Source organism: Cavia porcellus, unplaced genomic scaffold, assembly GCF_034190915.1.
Source record: "Cavia porcellus strain 051 isolate PalLab524CR breed Dunkin Hartley unplaced genomic scaffold, mCavPor4.1 scaffold_1, whole genome shotgun sequence".
Lineage (NCBI taxonomy): Eukaryota > Metazoa > Chordata > Mammalia > Rodentia > Caviidae > Cavia > Cavia porcellus.
In genome coordinates this window covers 74,570,536-74,588,435 of record NW_026947484.1, presented here as the reverse complement: position 1 = coordinate 74,588,435, position 17,900 = coordinate 74,570,536, and the positions used below count along the sequence as shown (strand labels likewise).

General features: G+C 38.7%; 1 long non-coding RNA gene across 1 annotated transcript in view; it reads left to right on the top strand.

Annotated features, from left to right (window-relative positions):
• The first annotated feature begins 2,822 nt into the window (after positions 1–2,822).
• The window catches only part of LOC134471390 (uncharacterized), a 37,438-nt gene continuing 22,360 nt past the window's right edge, over positions 2,823–17,900 (top strand). Inside the window, exon 1 of the long non-coding RNA XR_010040849.1 lies at positions 2,823–3,038. This is a non-coding gene — a long non-coding RNA (uncharacterized LOC134471390). The remainder of the gene's footprint in view (positions 3,039–17,900) is intronic.

Genomic DNA, 17,900 nt, shown 5'->3' with positions numbered 1-17,900 from the left:
CTTAATCCCAGCATCCCACACTCTAGATTCAGCCACCTCTGAAACAGTCTTATTGATTTGCATGAGGCTTTGGAAGGACCTCTAGACACATACCACGACAATTTAATTAATTAAATATGAAACAACTTCTTTTGCAAATAAGATCACTACAGATCCACCTTTATACATCTGTATATTTTATTTGGATGTGAATTCAAATACAGACTCAATCCATTTTTGTCTGTAAAAATTGTACCACTTCTGATGAAATTGAGAGAAATTTTTAAAACATGTACACACATTTATTACTGGGTACAATATTAACTTATAGAGAATTAGTGTTGGTCTCATAAAAATTTTGCTAATTATATAATAATGAGAAATAAGAATTTGGTAACAAAATACATATTTTCTTTCTAGATTTGGCAAACATCACCATGGTGTGTTAATATTTAGCTCTGGTGGTCTGGCTAATGTTTAAATATGGCTCCCTCTACTGGAAATTGTGATTTATTTTTTCCTTTCCTCTTAAGGTGATCCAAAAAGCATATACAGTGTAAGGTAGATGTTCACAGCTCAGAATTTTTCATTCTCCATTCATATAGGGTCAGTGCTTCATTGGCCAACTTGTGTTTTGTAATGGGGAAAACCTGTGAATCTCATTATTTATAAATCAGCCACCACCTTGTTCTTCTACAGAGCTAACATTTAATGCAGTCAGTCAGTAGTATAAACAACATAATCTTTCTCTCTCTGGGACATGGCTGTTGATCTGAATTTATCCTTTCAAAACTGGAAGGAAGATACTTCCTTCAGAGATACTTCAGCTTGACTCTTCATTTTCCTAGTGAGAAAGCCAAGGTGTAGAGAGGAATAATTTCCTAAAGCATGTGACAATGGGACTTTCAATGCAAATATATTATGAATTACATATGATGCACCTCTAACATTTTACAGTGGATCAACTCAAATTATTAGCTGTGTTTTAATGGTCTACTGTGTCAGATACTAACATATCTTTGCATCCTCAGAGTATGTCATTAATTAAATTGTATGAATGATGATCTTAGATTAGATCTACAACTCCATAGGGCCAGTTAAATGCTATTTTTCATTTTAATAATTACTATTTCTTGACTGCTGTTTGATGATTTCTTTGCCTCACCACACAATCTTGGTTAGGTATTGGCTCCTATAGGACTTTTGGGGTTTGACTGTCTGACTAAACTGGAAATTTATTACTTTAGATGGGAGTATTGGAGTCTAATGCATGTTGAGTCAGGGTTTCAAAATTTTGTTTTTGTTGTTAATGTGTTGAATTGTCCTGGTGAATGACCCAAAAGTTGCTTTGAATCAAAATATCAGAATCTCCATCAATTTATTTGTTCCCTGGAAAACATGTCTGAGCATCCAGTGTTATTTATTGATATAGTTGCCTCAAGCTTAAGTCCATCTAAGAAGCTCATGAAATCCTTTCATAATTAGTGTATTACTTTTATCTGGCCACGGTAATAACACAGTTCTTACATACTGGTATGTATGTATACATAGATACTCACCAAGCATTTAGTAAGCAGAAAGAGGGTGGGGCTCTGGACCCATTCTGACTCTCGAATACTTTACAGATCACTTATTCCACTGCCCAACGAAACAGTATGAAGTTAGTATTCCTATGGAGGTCCAACACTGTCTTGATTGTCAGTGCTTCAAACTCAGCTGTACCCTTTGCCAGCTAGATTACCACAGAGTAACTTAATCTCTTCATATTCCTCATGGAGTTGTGATGATCACTGATGAACACACATGAGGCCATTAGAACCATTCCTGGTACGGAGCAAGCATGCATATGTGTTCATAAACAATACCACTTGGTTTGTATGTGTGAGGAAAATGACATCGTGCCTATGAATTCTAAAGAAAGATCCAAAAGGTGATTTACAAAATGAGAGTTAATTAGGTAAACCCTAGTTCATTCTGGTTCTGGCCACAGATGTGAGGAGTTACTCTTCGGGGAGCGTGCCCTGTTCGTCAGTATAAGCTCTAAGTGAGAATTCTTAGTTCTAACCAAATGAGCTAAATGCCAATCCCCTGTTGTGCCTGCAGCTTCTGCTCAGAATATACAAAAGTATTATGAAAATGAATTTTCCGTAACACTTTCGTTTTAGGAAAGCCTTGTGTCAAAAGTCAAAGAAGATATAATTGAGCACATTACCTCTCTTTTCCTCCAGAAACAACTTTAGAAATCACAGATATTTCTATTTCAGACTCATTGGTGATTTTTAGGTTTTAGCATCAAAAGAAGATGCAATCGCAACAAAAGGATTCCGTGCTCTTAATATCCATGATGTAGCAGCAGGCGCTCTGCTCAGCACTCCTCTGTAAACTTTAAACAATATGAAATATCTTTCAGAATGAGACTCATTCTGGGGCTCAGCACTACATCATTTTCATCAAGGTGGATGTAAATGTAATTATTGCAAATGACTGGAGTTTCTCTAAGCATTTAGCTTTTAAAACTCAGATAAAACTTAATCAACTGTTTCCCGTTTTATACCATTGATGTCTCTTATTTTGCACAGACCAGAAATCAAGCTGAGCTTGAATTAAAATCCAATTTCCAGGCTGCTTCTGAAAGATAAAAAGACTAATTGGTTTGCAGCATCTTCAAAGCCCATCCAACAGGTTGAATTTTAGATGTTTAATCATTTGCAGTAGTGTATAGTGTCGATCCAATTACTGGCAAATCCAAACCTTCTCTGAGCTGTTTTATCTTAGTGCCTGTGATCTCACCAGAACAGATCAGCATTTCACCACCAGCATCTTGTCATTATAATTAGGGATCTTACACCAGGCAGAGAGCAACTCATTTCTTCCTTGAAAGTGCTTTTGAAACACTCCCAGTCCTGACTTTGTGAGCTGCTTTTGCATTTCTGTTTTGATTATAATCTCATTTTTTCTTTCTGTTGGACCTGTTTTAAGAGTAAAACAAGAGTAGGGTTTCTTAAGACATCTCACTCAAACAGAACTTCCCAGCAATGAGATAAGACCATCAGGAAATGGTAAGCTCTTTTGGTGTTTATTCCCTCATCTTGAATAGAAAGAATAAGTATGAAGATGTTTCAGTTACCATGGATACCAAGGCTTTGAGATAATAGAATCCTTTTAACAATTCAGTTCAGTTAACTGGCTTTTCCCTTGAATGTATCTACCCAGCATGCTTCTTAATACAAAGAGTTGTAGCTTATATTAAGAAATATTATGTTAATTTTTTCTCCAATTATGTCCTGAAGCTTTTATTTTTTTCCTAAATCTCCTTCTTCCTACAGCAGAGAAGATGACATAGGGAAGTAAACGCTTATCTCTGGCTTTCCTTTGAAGAGGGAAACTGACTTAGTTCCACACAGCTATACAAAAAGTGCCGCAACATAATTGACCCACTTGTGATCTTTAGATCTATTTGACTCAATCTTCAAAAACCAAGTTAATTATAAAAAGTATATAATCATCTCCTCAGCATTCCTTTGCTTAATTGTATCAGATTTCCTTAAAATAGAATCTCTATAAGATGTACCATTTTGAAGACAGCATTAAATTAATTGTTGTATAAGAAAGGCTTCAAAAGAAATTCAAAAAGTGACAACTCATAGTACAAGGGTGTAAGAAAGTCTGTTCCTTTGTGTGAAAGCAGACTTTTAGCTAAGAACATACATTTTTAAAAGTTGAACTTGCTAGTTAAATTATCATTCATCTATTTTTTCAGGGGATAATTTTAGTGGACTTATAAGAACTTAATTTTTTTTTTTATTATTCCTGCTATGGACTCACATCACTAATTCTAACTGGTACTTACTTTTAGAGTGAGGTTGAATTTATTATATAATCTGAAAATCTGGGAAACAAACAGCTTCTCTGGACCGTCTTGCTGGAGGCTGCCAAGGCGGGTGAAGGGGGTAGCTTATGAGCTGTGAGCTCCCCACCCTGCATCCATTGTGTGGCCTCAGAGGAGCCATTTAACCTCTCTAGTCTGAGCTTCACCATCTGAAAATCAAAGGTTATGTTCTAAAGCCCCTTGACATCCCCAAATATCTACATTGCTTTGAAATTTATTTACATCTCCAGCTGACACCCTGCCTCAAAGTTAGGAATTATTTTGAATAGGCTTACTGAGTTCAAAACCTAGTAGAAAGAAAGCTCTAGAATTAAAAGCCTGCCAGCAGCTTTATTGCCACCCTGCACTGCCTTCAAAATAATTTTAAATGTTCAGTGGAAAACAGGAATTAGGGCACATTCAGGTCAATCATTTCAAAACCTTTATTGCTGGTGATACTTTTGCCACATGTTAAAGTACATTTGTAAAAGTAATCCTGGCTAACACATTTATCATTCCTTTAGCATGTGCCAGACATATCGTTAAGTCTGGTGTGTGGTTCACCTCACCAACCCTCTCAGCAGACTATGAGACAAGTATTATCCTGTCCATTTTACTGGACGTGATAAGAAATAAAAAGGTGAGTCTTTTGTCCCAAGTGGCTCAATCAGTAAGGGACAGAGCCAGGACTCGAATTCATGATGCTCACACTATATGTCCAGAGCCTGGAAACACCATAAATCACAGGCCATTAGCCTGTGTGTGTGTGTGTGTGTGTGTGTGTGTGTGTGTGTGTTCTACATGTCTAAACACAATCCTCTTCATGCTTAATCTCTCCACCACCATTGCTCAGGGCAGAAAACTGGAAACCATGTTTAACACTTCCTTTTCTCTTGCTTTACCTCCTATTCATGCCACGTCTCACTGTGCCCTGTCAACTTGACATAATAAATAGTTCTCAAAGTGGAGGCATCAGTCAGAGTCCTGGAGCAAACCTGACCCATATTTATCAAGATATGGGAAAACTCAAGATAATCTGAAAGAAATGGTGAGGCATTAGGAGACTAGTAATAGTAGATGCTGTTATCTGTTATGGGTTGAACTGTGTCTCTCCAAAAGATATGCTGCGGTTCTAACCCTATAGACTTTGCAAGGTGACTTCATGCAGAGATGGGTTCTTTACTGAAGTAATCAAGTTAAACTATGATCATTAGGGTAGCCACACTCACAGACAGGGAGAAGACCATGTAACACAAAGACAGAGTTAGGGTTGGTGCTTCTATATGCCTAGAAACTCCGAAGATTGCCAGCTCACCTCCTGAAGCCAGGAGAAAGCATAGAACAAGTTCTCCTCACAGTCTTTAGGAGGAACCAACCTAATTGACACCTTGATCTCAGACTTCTATCCCCCAGAACTGTAACATAATACAATTCTGTTGTTTAAGGCACTCAGCTTGTGGTCCTTTATTACAGCAGATCTTGCAAATGAATATAGCATCCTTTGGTTTGGTTAGCATCCATGGGAAGAGGACAGTATTCCAGGGACCAGGTGACACTTGTGTCTGTGGAAGAGGAGCTACTTCACAGAAACAATGGTCACAGGAACTGGCCATAAGGAAGTATATTTCCTTCTGAACTTAATGTTTATCAACTACTTTTTTAGTTTCAATGATGGAGTTTACACGGGAAAGATAAAATAAATGCTTGAATCTTTACTAGTTTTCAGAATAATGACTTGTTTTCCTAACAAGTTAAAAATTCTTTTCTTTGCCTACATGAACATACAGATTAACATATTTGATATATTGCAGTCCATCATAGACTATTTTAGTCAGCTTTCTATTGCTATAGCAAATACCTCAGGTGATCAGCATAGAAAGAGGAGAAGGTTCTTTTGGCTCACAATTCTGGAAGTTTCAGTCCTTGGATGACTGGCCTGTTGCTTTTGGAAGTGTCGCAAGGCACACAGTTCATTGTGACAGGAACTCATGTTAGAGGAAGCTGCTTACCTCATGGTGGCTGGGAAGCAGGAGAAGAACGTTAGGGGGCTGGGTCCCACTGTCCCTTCAAGGGTACATTCCCAGTAATCTAACTTTCTCCCTCTGTGTCCTGCATCTTAAAGTTTCCATTAACTTTCTTATCACCATGGGCTGCGGACTAAGCTTTTATTGTGTGGTTCTTTGGGGGATACCTAGCTAAATCATAGCACAAATGTTATCACTTACCTAAAATATTTCAGTCTTGATCCAAAGGAGCCCCTCAGATTAGCTGCTTTTGTAATTTTTATAAACTCCTAAAGACCTCCGACTGCCTCCTCACTCTCTGCTAATGATGGTTGACAATCTGAGAAGTCTAGAAACTTAACTAAGAACACAGCACTTCTAGGGTGTGGAGTGTGAAGGAAATGTCCTTACCACGCTAGGATGTTTTTCATGGTGTCAACTTGAGAAGTTTAGAAGTTTAAGGGACTCAGCAGGGGTCAGGGTCCTCACTTTGTAAACATCCTCAGCCTGTGCAAGAGGAGGGCGGGATGCTGTGAGGGCTACACCTACCTGAGGGAGATAGCCTGCTTACAATGTATGCGAGGAAAAGAGGTCCCCTACTGACCCTTGTGCTCTTGTTGCTTTTGCTGTCTTCTGCCTCCTTGAACTGTTGCCCCTCCGCCATGGCACCCTGTCTTGGAGCCAGCTGATTATGGACTGAAATCTCCACAAATTGTGAGCTAAATAAACATCTCCTTCCTGACTTCTGATGGTGCTTCATCTTCATTTCTTTGGCAAAGGCAATTGTCTCTCTGAGTGTTGTTTGGTGTGAAGACACTGGTGGAGCTGAGGTCTATGTGACTTTCCACCTGATTTGAAAACTACACAACCTGGTACTCCCACATAGGGCCTGATTTATTGTGATTGTTTTCTCTTGCTGAGACCAGTGGGTAAGATCAGGAAAATTGAAGTTTCTTTGAATACTGTAGGTATGACAAATTTTACTAAGAAGATGCCATGGACTGAATTGTTTCCCTCCCTCCTCACATTGAAGTCCTAATGTCCAAGTGCTAGTAGTACAGAGATAAATCCTCGGGAGGTGATTAGGTTGAAGTCAGAAGGGTCCTTCATGATGGCATTAATGTCATTAAAAAAAAGACACCAGAGAGCGTTTCCTTTCTCTCTCTTTTCACCTACATACACCAAGGAAAAGCCATCTCATGATCCGATAAGATGACAGCTTTTTCCCAGGAAGTGAATTGGTCGCTACCTGGATTTTAAGTGTGTTTTATTTGGAAGGATGTTTAAAGATGTAGTATGAAAAGGGAAGACAGAAATAGAAGATGTTGAAGGGGGTATATTTTTTGTGATAACAAAATGATGGGAGCTTCATATATTTAAATAAACTAAGTATTCTGCAGAGAAACAGATGGAGAAGAAAACAGTGTTGAATTTGTGAATTGGAGGAGTCCATGGAGCCTTTTCTTTTGGAGAAGAAATTTTTCCCTCTTTCCCACTGCCGCTTTGATATTCTAGTTTGTGTCACCAAATGTAACTCTAGAAGGTCAAGGGGAGAAAATGAATTAGGGAAGTCTTCTATTTTGGGATGCCTCAAAAGATGACCTTTTTATTGCAGTCAATTTTACAATAGCTTCTGCAACTTCAAATCAGAACTCTTTCTATGTGGTTTTTGAAAAGCTTTACATAGATTTACCAAATAAGAGACAGATCCAGGCCTCTAAGAATTCACTATGAAATGATGAGACCTAGAAACCAATTACCAGAAGTGTAACTTTACTATATGCAGCAGTTAAAGGACCCTAAAGTGAAAGAAGGCTAGAACATCATGGAGAGGCAAAGGAGAGAATCAGAGTTAAGTAGAGGACACAATATTCAGGGCCTTTGTAAACATCAAGAGAAAGTTTGGTTTTTTGTTGTACATGCAATGAACCACCATGGGAGGGTTTTAAACAAGAGAGTAGTGTAATCTGATTTGTATTTTGAGTAGATCTTTCTGGCTGCCACTTGGAGGATGTGAAAAAAAATACCAATCAGGTTATTTCAACTGTCCAAATGAAGATTCAGGGTGCCCTAGGCTAGGATTCCAATAAGGAAAATGGAGAGAAGTGGTTGGACACAGAATGTCGTTTCAGGATAATGTCAAGACTTCCTAATGCATCAGATAGGGGGTAGGAGAGAAGGAGAAATTAAAATCAAATGCATGCAACTTCCCCTTCCTGTCTAAAGGAATAGGGTGGACAGTAGTACCAGACAGGGTAAGATAGGGAAGGAAAAGGAAGAAAATATTTGATGAGGAAAAATACAGATTTCTCTCAGCCATTGTAGATTTGAGAGGTCTATGAGATACCCAAGTGCAAACACTGTTGTAATAGCTCTGACTGGACTTCCTGCCTCTAGTGCTGGCTTTAATTTCCTCTTCTTTTACTCCTCCATTCTCTTCCATAAGCCGTGACCTTACTAATCCTCCTCAAATCTGGCTGGAATCATGCAACTCCATGTATAAAAACACTCAGCATGCCCTATTGCCCTCAGAATAATACACAGGGCTTAATTTGGTTTCCATCCAATAAGTTGTGCCCTGCCATCTTGGTCTCTTATTCTAACTGCCCTCACCTACTACATGGTACAACCAAAGTAGATCAACTTCCTGCTTCCCAAACATACTATGTGCAGCTCTGCTTCTGCGCCTTTGCTCGGCTTGGGATGTGCTCCCTCCAACCTCTTTAAATTGATTTGTATTTTAAAGCTTATTTGATTTATGGCAGCTGTCCGGATGGGATCTCTGTTTCTATCCCTTTATCATGCATTGCTTAGCCCTTACATATGCCGCTGAGTGTTTATAATTACTAATTTATCTACTCACCATCCGCTCAGGCTGTGCTCTAGTTTGCCTGTTTTCTTTGGTGTTGAGTCTTGTTTAATGAAAAACACAAGGTTAACATGTATTGATCACATACAGTGCTTGTAGGCCCAGTCTCCCAAGTGAGAGAATTGTTCTAGCCCAGGACTCTGAGCCCCACCTAAGCAATGTATGGAGACCCCATCTAAAAAATATTAAGATTTAGTGAATCAAATCAAATTATCCTTTGATTCAATAATATATTTGCAGAAAAGAAAGGCTTAATCCAGAAGGACAACCAGTTGTATGTGTTTTTTAGGATTATGAGAAGAGCAAGGGGTAAATTTACAAGCAGGTGTTAAGGATTTATTTTTTTAAGTGTGTCAGGAAAACAATTCATACAATGAAAGTCTTAAGATTAGAAGAATTCAAAGTTCCCTACTCCCCACGGCTACCCTTACTGGTCTGAGTAATTCTAGAACAAATTACTCGCTTCCTTGTGGATTCTGCCAGGCCTCTAAATAACCTTATTATTAGAAAATTTTGCTTTTAAAAGCCCAGATCTACATCCTAATGTCTTCTGATCATAAGTCTATTTCTATTAACTCCTCCACTTAGCAACCAACTCTAATCATACTTACTGGATTAAAACTGGAATCATTTAATTATCTCTCATCATTTGGCATTTGGCTGAGTTCAGCTGGTGTCTTTCAGCTATGCCTGCAGTCACCTGGAGGCTTATGTGGCCTCCCACACCCCAAATGGCTTATTCACATACTTGGCCATTGCCTTTGGACATCAGTGGGTGCTCAAGTGGGCTGTCAGATATAGTCTATGCAGCCTTTTCAGGCCTTACAGCAAAGTAATCTTGGGTTTCTGGTTATTTCCTAGCACATGGATTTCAGAGACTTCACTATTGCTGTTACCTTCCCCTGAAACTTTGTAGTTGGTCATTATCCCTAAAAAAGTAAGTTATTTGATGATACATATAATAATCTGTGCTGAAAATTCTCATGTAGCTTTTACCTGCCATGATGCAAATACCCTGTGTCCACCAATGAAATGTAGGGGACAACAGATACAAAGTATGTGAGAGCTCATTTGTGAGACAGTAAATTTTGTTGGCAAAAAAGCACATTCTAGATGCTTTATTTTCCTTCAGTTATACTTGTTGTAGGTTCACAGATGCTGTCATGAAGGGAATAGAGAGGTCAAGGGTGATTGTTTTGCTCTGTATTTCCATTGTTTTTAGGAATTTTATGCTGTGACTAATGCAGCTTTGGTGTGGTAAGCAAGCAGCTTTGTGACCAACTTTATGTGAAATTAGTGCCTTCTGGATAGAAAATAACAAATAAAGACCCACTTAAAAAAGGGGAGGCCTTTTCCTTCCTACCCTGACAGCAGAGGCTGAGTGGCAGCTTTAGTGTCAAAGAGATGAGGTTCAAGCCATGTAACTGACTAACCTTCAGCAAATCACTTGCTGTAGAGGACTGTTTTATTATCTAAAAATCAGATTATAAAACTTATTGGTTGGAGAAGATTAAATAGAGTAATAAATGCTGATCACATAACACATAATGCTTGGTACAATCTTTTCAAATTTAATCTCTTAGCTTTTCTATTGCTATCATTAACAGTATAAAGAGACGCTTTTTAAAAGAGGTGATATTCTTAGCAACTTTTGACCAGGGGTAGCTGCTAGTGATTTTATCAGTTATTTTACTTCACATAACTTACCTGTAAATGGAGGAAAAATAATATCCCTGGAACACTGTGTGAAAATTAGGAATAATGTATGTATAGGGTCTGGCATGCATTAGACATTTTTTATAATTTCTTATTTATTTTAAAGAGAATAAAACAAAAGAGAACAGAACAAAGCAAATCAGAACAGAACAATGCAAGCAGAACAGCACTTCACAACAAGACAACCGGTTATCAACAGTAGCTACCTTAATGTCTCTTTTCTTCGACACTTGAGCATACTTTCACACACAATAATATCAAACATAACAAAATAGTATAAAACCAGTCAACAGAATGAAAGCATTACAGGACTTCAAAACCAAACAACAGGAAATGAAAAATGGCTACTATCTCATTTTCCTCAAAAAATTTGTCTATACCATCACACATAATAAAATCAAATAAACCACAACAAGATAGAACCGATCAAAACAGAAGAACAAAAGCATGGTAGGACTTCAAAGCAAGATGATAATAAATCAGCAGTGGCTATCATAATGTCTCATTTTCTTCAAAATAGCTATTCATACCATTAAACCAAACAACATTAAACCATAAAATCAAACAAAACAGAATAAAACCAATCAAACAGTGAATGAAAGCATTATAAGACTTCAAAGCAATATAATAGGAAACCATGAATACCATAATATATCCCATTATAGTCAAAATAGCTGCCCGTACCATCTGACAGCATAGAATCTAACAAAATAAGACAGAACAAAGCCAAACCTAACAAAATTGTGTAAACAATGCAAGAGTTCAAGGTAAGACAATAAGAAATTGACAGTAATTTCCACCTTTCCCTCCCAGGTATTTCCTCCCCTTTACTCTTACATTAATTATTTTCTTTTGGATCCCATTAACTCCTTCTGTTTCTTATACCAGGGATCACATGTATGAGTTTGAACTGTTTCAGCCATGAGCATGTTCTCCAGTTGCGTCCATTTACCTACAGGAGCCTTGAGATTATTCTATTATCGTTGGGTAGCTTTCCACTGCATGAAGATACCATATCTTATCCATTCTGCAGTTGATGGGAAAGTTACCCTTGCCTTTTTTTTGGTCTCCTGTCATATGAAACAATTGTTTTCTTTCCTTTGATTTTCAGTCTGTGAATTTCCTTTCCAGTTAAATGTGTTTCTTGTGTACAGTGTATCGATGGATCTTGTCTCTTGATCCACTCTCCCTGTGCTGCTTTTTATTGGTGACCTGAGACCATCTACATTAATGGTTACAACTGGCACACACTGGTTTGTCTCTGCCCTGCTATCCTCCTGTTGTTGGCCCTCTATTTTTCCTCTTCATTCAATTGCCTGTCTTGTTTTGTGATCCTCCTCTGCTGCTGTTCCTGAAACCATGGTCAGCTTTGTCTCTCTCTAGAATATTCTTTATCACTTTCTGTAAAGTTGGTTTGGTGGTCATGAATTCCTTCAGCTGTTCTTTATCATGGAAGTATCTTATTTTTCCATCAATTTTGAAAGATTGTTTTGCAGGGTCGATTAATCTGGGTTGGAAGTTGTTTTCTTTCAGGATTTGAAACACTTCAGATTCTTCTTGACTTGATGGTTTGTGTTGATAAGTCTGCTGTGATTCTGATATGTTTTCCTTTATAGGTGATCTGTCTCTTTTCTCTAACAGCTTTTAATATTCTGTTCTTGTGCTGAATTTCTGGGATCTTGATTTTATTTATTTATTTATTGGTACTGGGGCTCGAACTCACAACCTCATGCTTGCTAGGCAGGCACTTATGCCACTGAGTTAAATTCTCAGCCCTTGGGATCTTGATTATTATATGTCCTGGTATAGATTTACTTTGGTTATGGATAGTTGGAGTCCTATGTGCTTCCCTTATCTGTGTGGCAGATCTATTTCCCATGTTTAGGAAATTTTCTTCTATTACTTCTGTGAATATCCTTTTAATTTCATTTGTGTTGACCCCTGCTTCTTCACCTACACCTGTCACTCTGAAGTTATGCTTCTTTGCATCATCCTGCAGCCATTGGCTTGTTATTTACTGACTCTGTGTTATTTTTAAGAGATCTTTCCTTTCACAATCACTAGCTGCAATCCTGTCTTCAAGGTTGCAAAGTCTTATCTTCAGTCTCTTTCAAACGGTTTTGCCAGCTTCTGATTGAATTTTTAATTTCCTGCATCCCTCTTTGAATCTATTTCATGCATTGTGATTCCTTTCTGTACTCATTCAAAGTTTCCATCATTTTCCTATGCTCCTGACTTTTTGTCTGTCTTCTTTAGACTTGCTGAACAATCCTTTCAGTATGCTTGTGATTTCTTCTTTTACCTCAGACATTATTTCTGATTTGATTGCTTTTACAATCTTATGAAGTTGTTTCCTTACTTCACTTGCTATCCTCTTAGAGATTTCAGGTGTGTGGCTTCCGTTTTCTTCTATGACTGTGTCTCCCAGACTTGTTCCATGTGGGCTAGAGGTCACATATTGTCTTTTGCTCCTTTGTCTTGACATTCTCCTGGGTTCCTCCCAACAAGCTGATTGTGGGGTTCCGGGAACTTCCTATGTTGCTTGCCCTGAAGCAGTGTAGGGGGATGGGACAGGCACGTTCCTCTGATTCCAGATTTACAGGGAGGTAGCAGGGTATGGAGTACACATCTCCAGAGCTATGCAACTACACTGGGGCTTTGCTGATGATCAGGGTACATGTAGGGGGCTGCTTCTCTCAGCCTGTGTGTCTCCTGATGATGGTAGCACTCCTGTGATGGTGGCAGACATACAGGGGTGTGTTTGTCTGATTCTGCTACTGGATGATGGCTGTCTGAGGGAGTCAAGGCTTCAAATGGTGGCCTACAGATGCACAGGGCTTACATGGCTGTGTGTCCCTGCTCCTTCTGGCTGCCTGCAGGAAGGAGCCTTCCAGTGGCAGCTCCCTGAAGATGAAGATGGATCTGCTAGTTCTCTTTGCCCATACTGGCTACCTGTAGGATGTGGCCTGCATTAGACATTTTATAGACAGCAGATATTGGGGGTGGCTGAGCTGGAGGTTGCCCATGCTTTTGAGGCTAGAACCAGGCCAGCCCCTGGAGCACAGAACACCAGAAGTGAGCCATGTAAATAAGTTGTTGCAACTACAGCAAAGCCAGTCCAGCAGGTATCTGGCCTTTGTGCTCCTCCCTGTTAATTACAGCTCTGAAAACATTTGCTTTCAGTGTTCTCAGCAAAGCACTGATACCTTGCAGTTTTGGCCCCATTGCATGCTCCCCACCTTTTCACTGTATAAATACAGACCATGTGGAGTTGTAGTTGCCTCTCTTATCAGAGAGGAAAGGTCCCACTCAGTCCCAGCTTTCCTTTTAATATGTGTCTAGTTTTTCTTAATCTCTTGTCGCCCCCTCACAGAACCCTGCTGGCTGCCTGGGTCTTGGCAGGCAGACATTGTTGTAGAAAGGTATCAAATAAAAATTTGAACCTATATCTTCTGATTTGTGTTTTTTTTTTACTTTTCCATGATTTTTCACCATACAAATTTTTCTTCAAGATTTTGTTCACACTTCCCTCAACTGTCACAATTTCCCTTCTCAACTACTGTGCAAACTGAAAGATGAAATTCTATAATCTCTGAAAACACTCGTTTATTTAAAAAGAGCTCATTAGAATAAGTAGAAATTGTAAGATTGTATTTTTCTAAATATGATATGCTAAGGTTCTCTTTAGAGCTAAAGGAAGGAAGATTTGTTTTACAGACTGAAGATCACACACAATGTTTCTAATGAATTAGGACTCAAGTGAAATCATAAACAGACCTGTATGAATATTGGTGTAACATAGTCACTGAATTATTGTTTCAGTGATTCCTGTTAAGTGTACTTACCATTTTCCTGGAGTCTGAAGTGTATCAATATAGAGAGATAATTTTAAATCTTTATTAGGTGCCTAGTACTGTGATCAAAATAGAGTACTTATAAACTGAAGTGTCCCATGGCTCTGAATGAATTGAACAAACAGTACAAATCTTTGAAGTCTCACTGATCTGTACTTAGGAGCCAACACTCATCACTCATAATGATGTTTCAAAAGGTTAAAAATCTAGGGAATGATTTAAAGAAAAATCCACTGGAAACCTCCTTCCAAATAGTACAAGAAGGGTATCACGAAGGAAGTCAGGGTGAAAGTAGGATTCCATTAATAACAACATCCTTGAATAATATCTTAATGCTGGCACTACTCCAGTCTACTTACTTCTGTTGGTTTATTGCTACAGTTTCAGTAAGAGGCCTCTAAGTCTTTAGGACCCTCGTAATTTTAATAGTCATGCTGTGTGGCATATCACTGCATGGTTAGAAAATGTATCTGATCATGAGGAAGGGTGATTAGCATTTGGAAATTTTATCAAGTGTATGGTGAAGCATCATCTAAAATATAAAAAGCCAACTCACAGTCATGGGAATTTGTATCTTTACAATATTAGGAAAAAATGTCATAAGTTGTAGTTTGTCAATTTTGTCACTAATTATATAATGTTTTTGAATTCAGTATTATGGAAAGTATTTGTTTAGCTTTTTAAATCAATTGCTTTGTATCAGTTGCACCTCACAGAACTAAAGAAATGGTTATTTGTGTCTGGTTAGCATGACATAACAAAAATTATATTCATCATTAAAGTGAATGCCATTAAGTTGCAAAGTCTTCAAAAATTCCTGTTCTACCCAGAGTGAGGTGTGTGATAAGCCTGGGGTTGAGATTCTGTTCTGAATTCCAACATCAAGCATTAAAAAGTCCCCTTTTGGATAGCTCTCCTCCATACTGGTGCTATTTTATTAGGCTTTATAATGTTTCCCGCAGAATTCTTTGCAGTCAAGGCTCGGGCCTTCAGCTCTGGAGTGGACCCTCATGATGAACATACTTAAAGCCACTATTTTTGAAAGCATAGAAATTATGCTTCCTCTCTATCTCTAATACTGTGTTTTATGTGCTGGACAATTTAATAAGTAGCTCTTTTCTTCCTCCAAGACATTTTACCCTAGCACATTTGACTTTTCCAGCTGGGGTCAAGCTAGGGACTTTCAGTGTGGGGCCTGGGAGTCAGCCTGGCAGGCCCAGCCCCAAGGGTAAGGCCACGTCACAAAGCCAGTATTGTAGCAGGGCTTCTTGACTGTAGAGAAACCCACCAGAGCAAGAAGTTTCTTTCATCAGCTCTTGGGAGCTCTGGCAAATGTTTTGGGAATTTTCACTAGCATTCCGAGTTCTTAACAAAGTTTCTAAGGCTACATAGTCAATGTTTTCCAATACTGACTCTGCAGTACTTGAGAAAGAGAGTTCCAAGAAATGTCTGTTTTATATGAGGGGAAAATATTGCTGTCATGTCAGAAATGATTACAAAAGACAGCTGTATGTGAGAACCCAGTGAAATGTCTCACTCCGTAGGGTAGACATCCTGTATTAGAAGGAAGGATCCACGTGGCCATGAAACTGCACACTGATGCTAAAAGCCTGGGGGTAAATGGTGGTCACTGCACCAGAATCCATAGTCAAAATGCTCCTGTTATGGGTCAGAGGTCCACGGAAAGATAAGGGTGTGACAAATCTGAGCCTAGTGTTACCTAAAAACTGGCCTCACCTCTTCCCCAATTTGACAATCATGGATATTGTTTTATTGCCTCTATCTAGGGGATCGATCAGGTTTTTAAAAGTCTCTAAAAATAATTCCACCAAAATTCAAGTCCATTATCTTCCTCAATTTTCCTAAACTTCATACTATTTCTGCTACAGCTCCTGATGCCTTACTGCAGGGCAAGGAATCTTGGAACTGTAGGGGAAGAAAAGTAATTCTCTGTGATTCTTAACTGGAATTGTCACTGGACCCAAGTCTGTCTGCTCACAAATCTGAAATCTTTATGTCTTCCTGTTCCTCACATGAATCACTATTCACTTAGAAGAGTGTGATACTTTTCTAACATTTTTTTGTCCAAAAGAAAAGGAAAACAAAAAGAAAGGGCCAGACATATAGTACAGCAACAAAAGAGCCTGCCTGCAAGTATAAGGTCCTGAGTTCAATTCCTGGTATCAGGAAAAGAAAATCAGATTCTTTTAATTTCCCATTAACAAGGCAGCATGTTGTTAAATTGTGCAAGAGAATATATCTGTTTCATGGGGAATAAACTCATTGAAATGGTTAAAGCAACTATATTCAGCACTCATTTTTATTGATGAAGAGAATCCATCAAAGTCAGGTGTCAGGAAGCTGTGCATGCTGAGTGTTTCTTATTTGAGGCAGGGCCAGAAATCACCAATTAGTCAGGCCCACATTGACATTTTACCCAGTGTTAGTACAGGTCACATTTTGTATCATGCAGGGTATGAAAGGTATTTGTCGGCAATGCTATCATTTTTTGGGATCTCAAGAAAGTCTGTCTTAATCTCTCCGTTGACAGAGTGTGACATGGGACATTAGAACTGAATGATGTGTGTGCATAGGGTGGGGCTGGGGGACTGTGTTTCTGCCAGGGCAAACACGCATACTTTTAATTTTTGGAGACACAATATAGTAATTCATTAGCATATAACTTGTGGTCTGTGGTCTGTGGTCTTGGTGGTATTTTGCCCACTGGTAAGAATTTTTGCTTTTATTTTTTTTCAATTCTAGCCATTTTCATAAATGACTAAAGCAATCAGCTCCTTGATTTATTTCTCTACCTGAGGTATAAGCTGGAAAAGGCGGAGTGAAATACAGAGCTGTTTTTTCAGAACAGTAATGAGAATCAATGATCTCCTTACATTTTTTTATTTTTATTTTTACATTTTATTTGTTTATTTATTTATTTATTTTACAGTACCGGGGATTGAACTTACCACCTTGCACTTGCCAGGCAGGCGCTTATGCTACTGAACTAAATCCCCAGCACATTTTACATTCTTAAAAGACACATTTAAAAGCAACCATTTTCCTGATTAGTTTTTGCATATTTGCCAACAGAATTCAGAGATGCTAGTGATGGTGGGTGAGAGACTTTGTAGGCAAGGCTGTTTTCCCCTAAAAGCTATGTTGTCCCATCTCCAGCTCACCCCACATCCCTGGGTTTTTTCCTCCAGGACTCAGAGGTTGTATGTAAGTGAATGCACACCATTTACTGCGGGCTAAATATTTATATCTTTCCAAAATTCATTACATTAAAGCTCTACTCTCCAAGGATTTGAAAGTGGGGATTTTAGGAGATAACCAGGGTTACCTTATGTCACAAGAGTGGACACATGTGATGATATAAGTCTCTTATACAGAGATGAAGTGGCCAGAGCTTCCTCTTCCTGCCACGTGAGGACATGCTAGCCTGCAAACCAAGGGCCCTCACCAGAGCCAGGCCATGCTGCCCTGATCTTAGACTTCCAGCTGCCAGAACTGAGAGATGTGTATCTGTTGTTTGAGCCACTTAGGCTATGGTATGTTTGTTACACCAACCCAAACTGATTGACTCTACTCAAATTGAAAAATGGTTT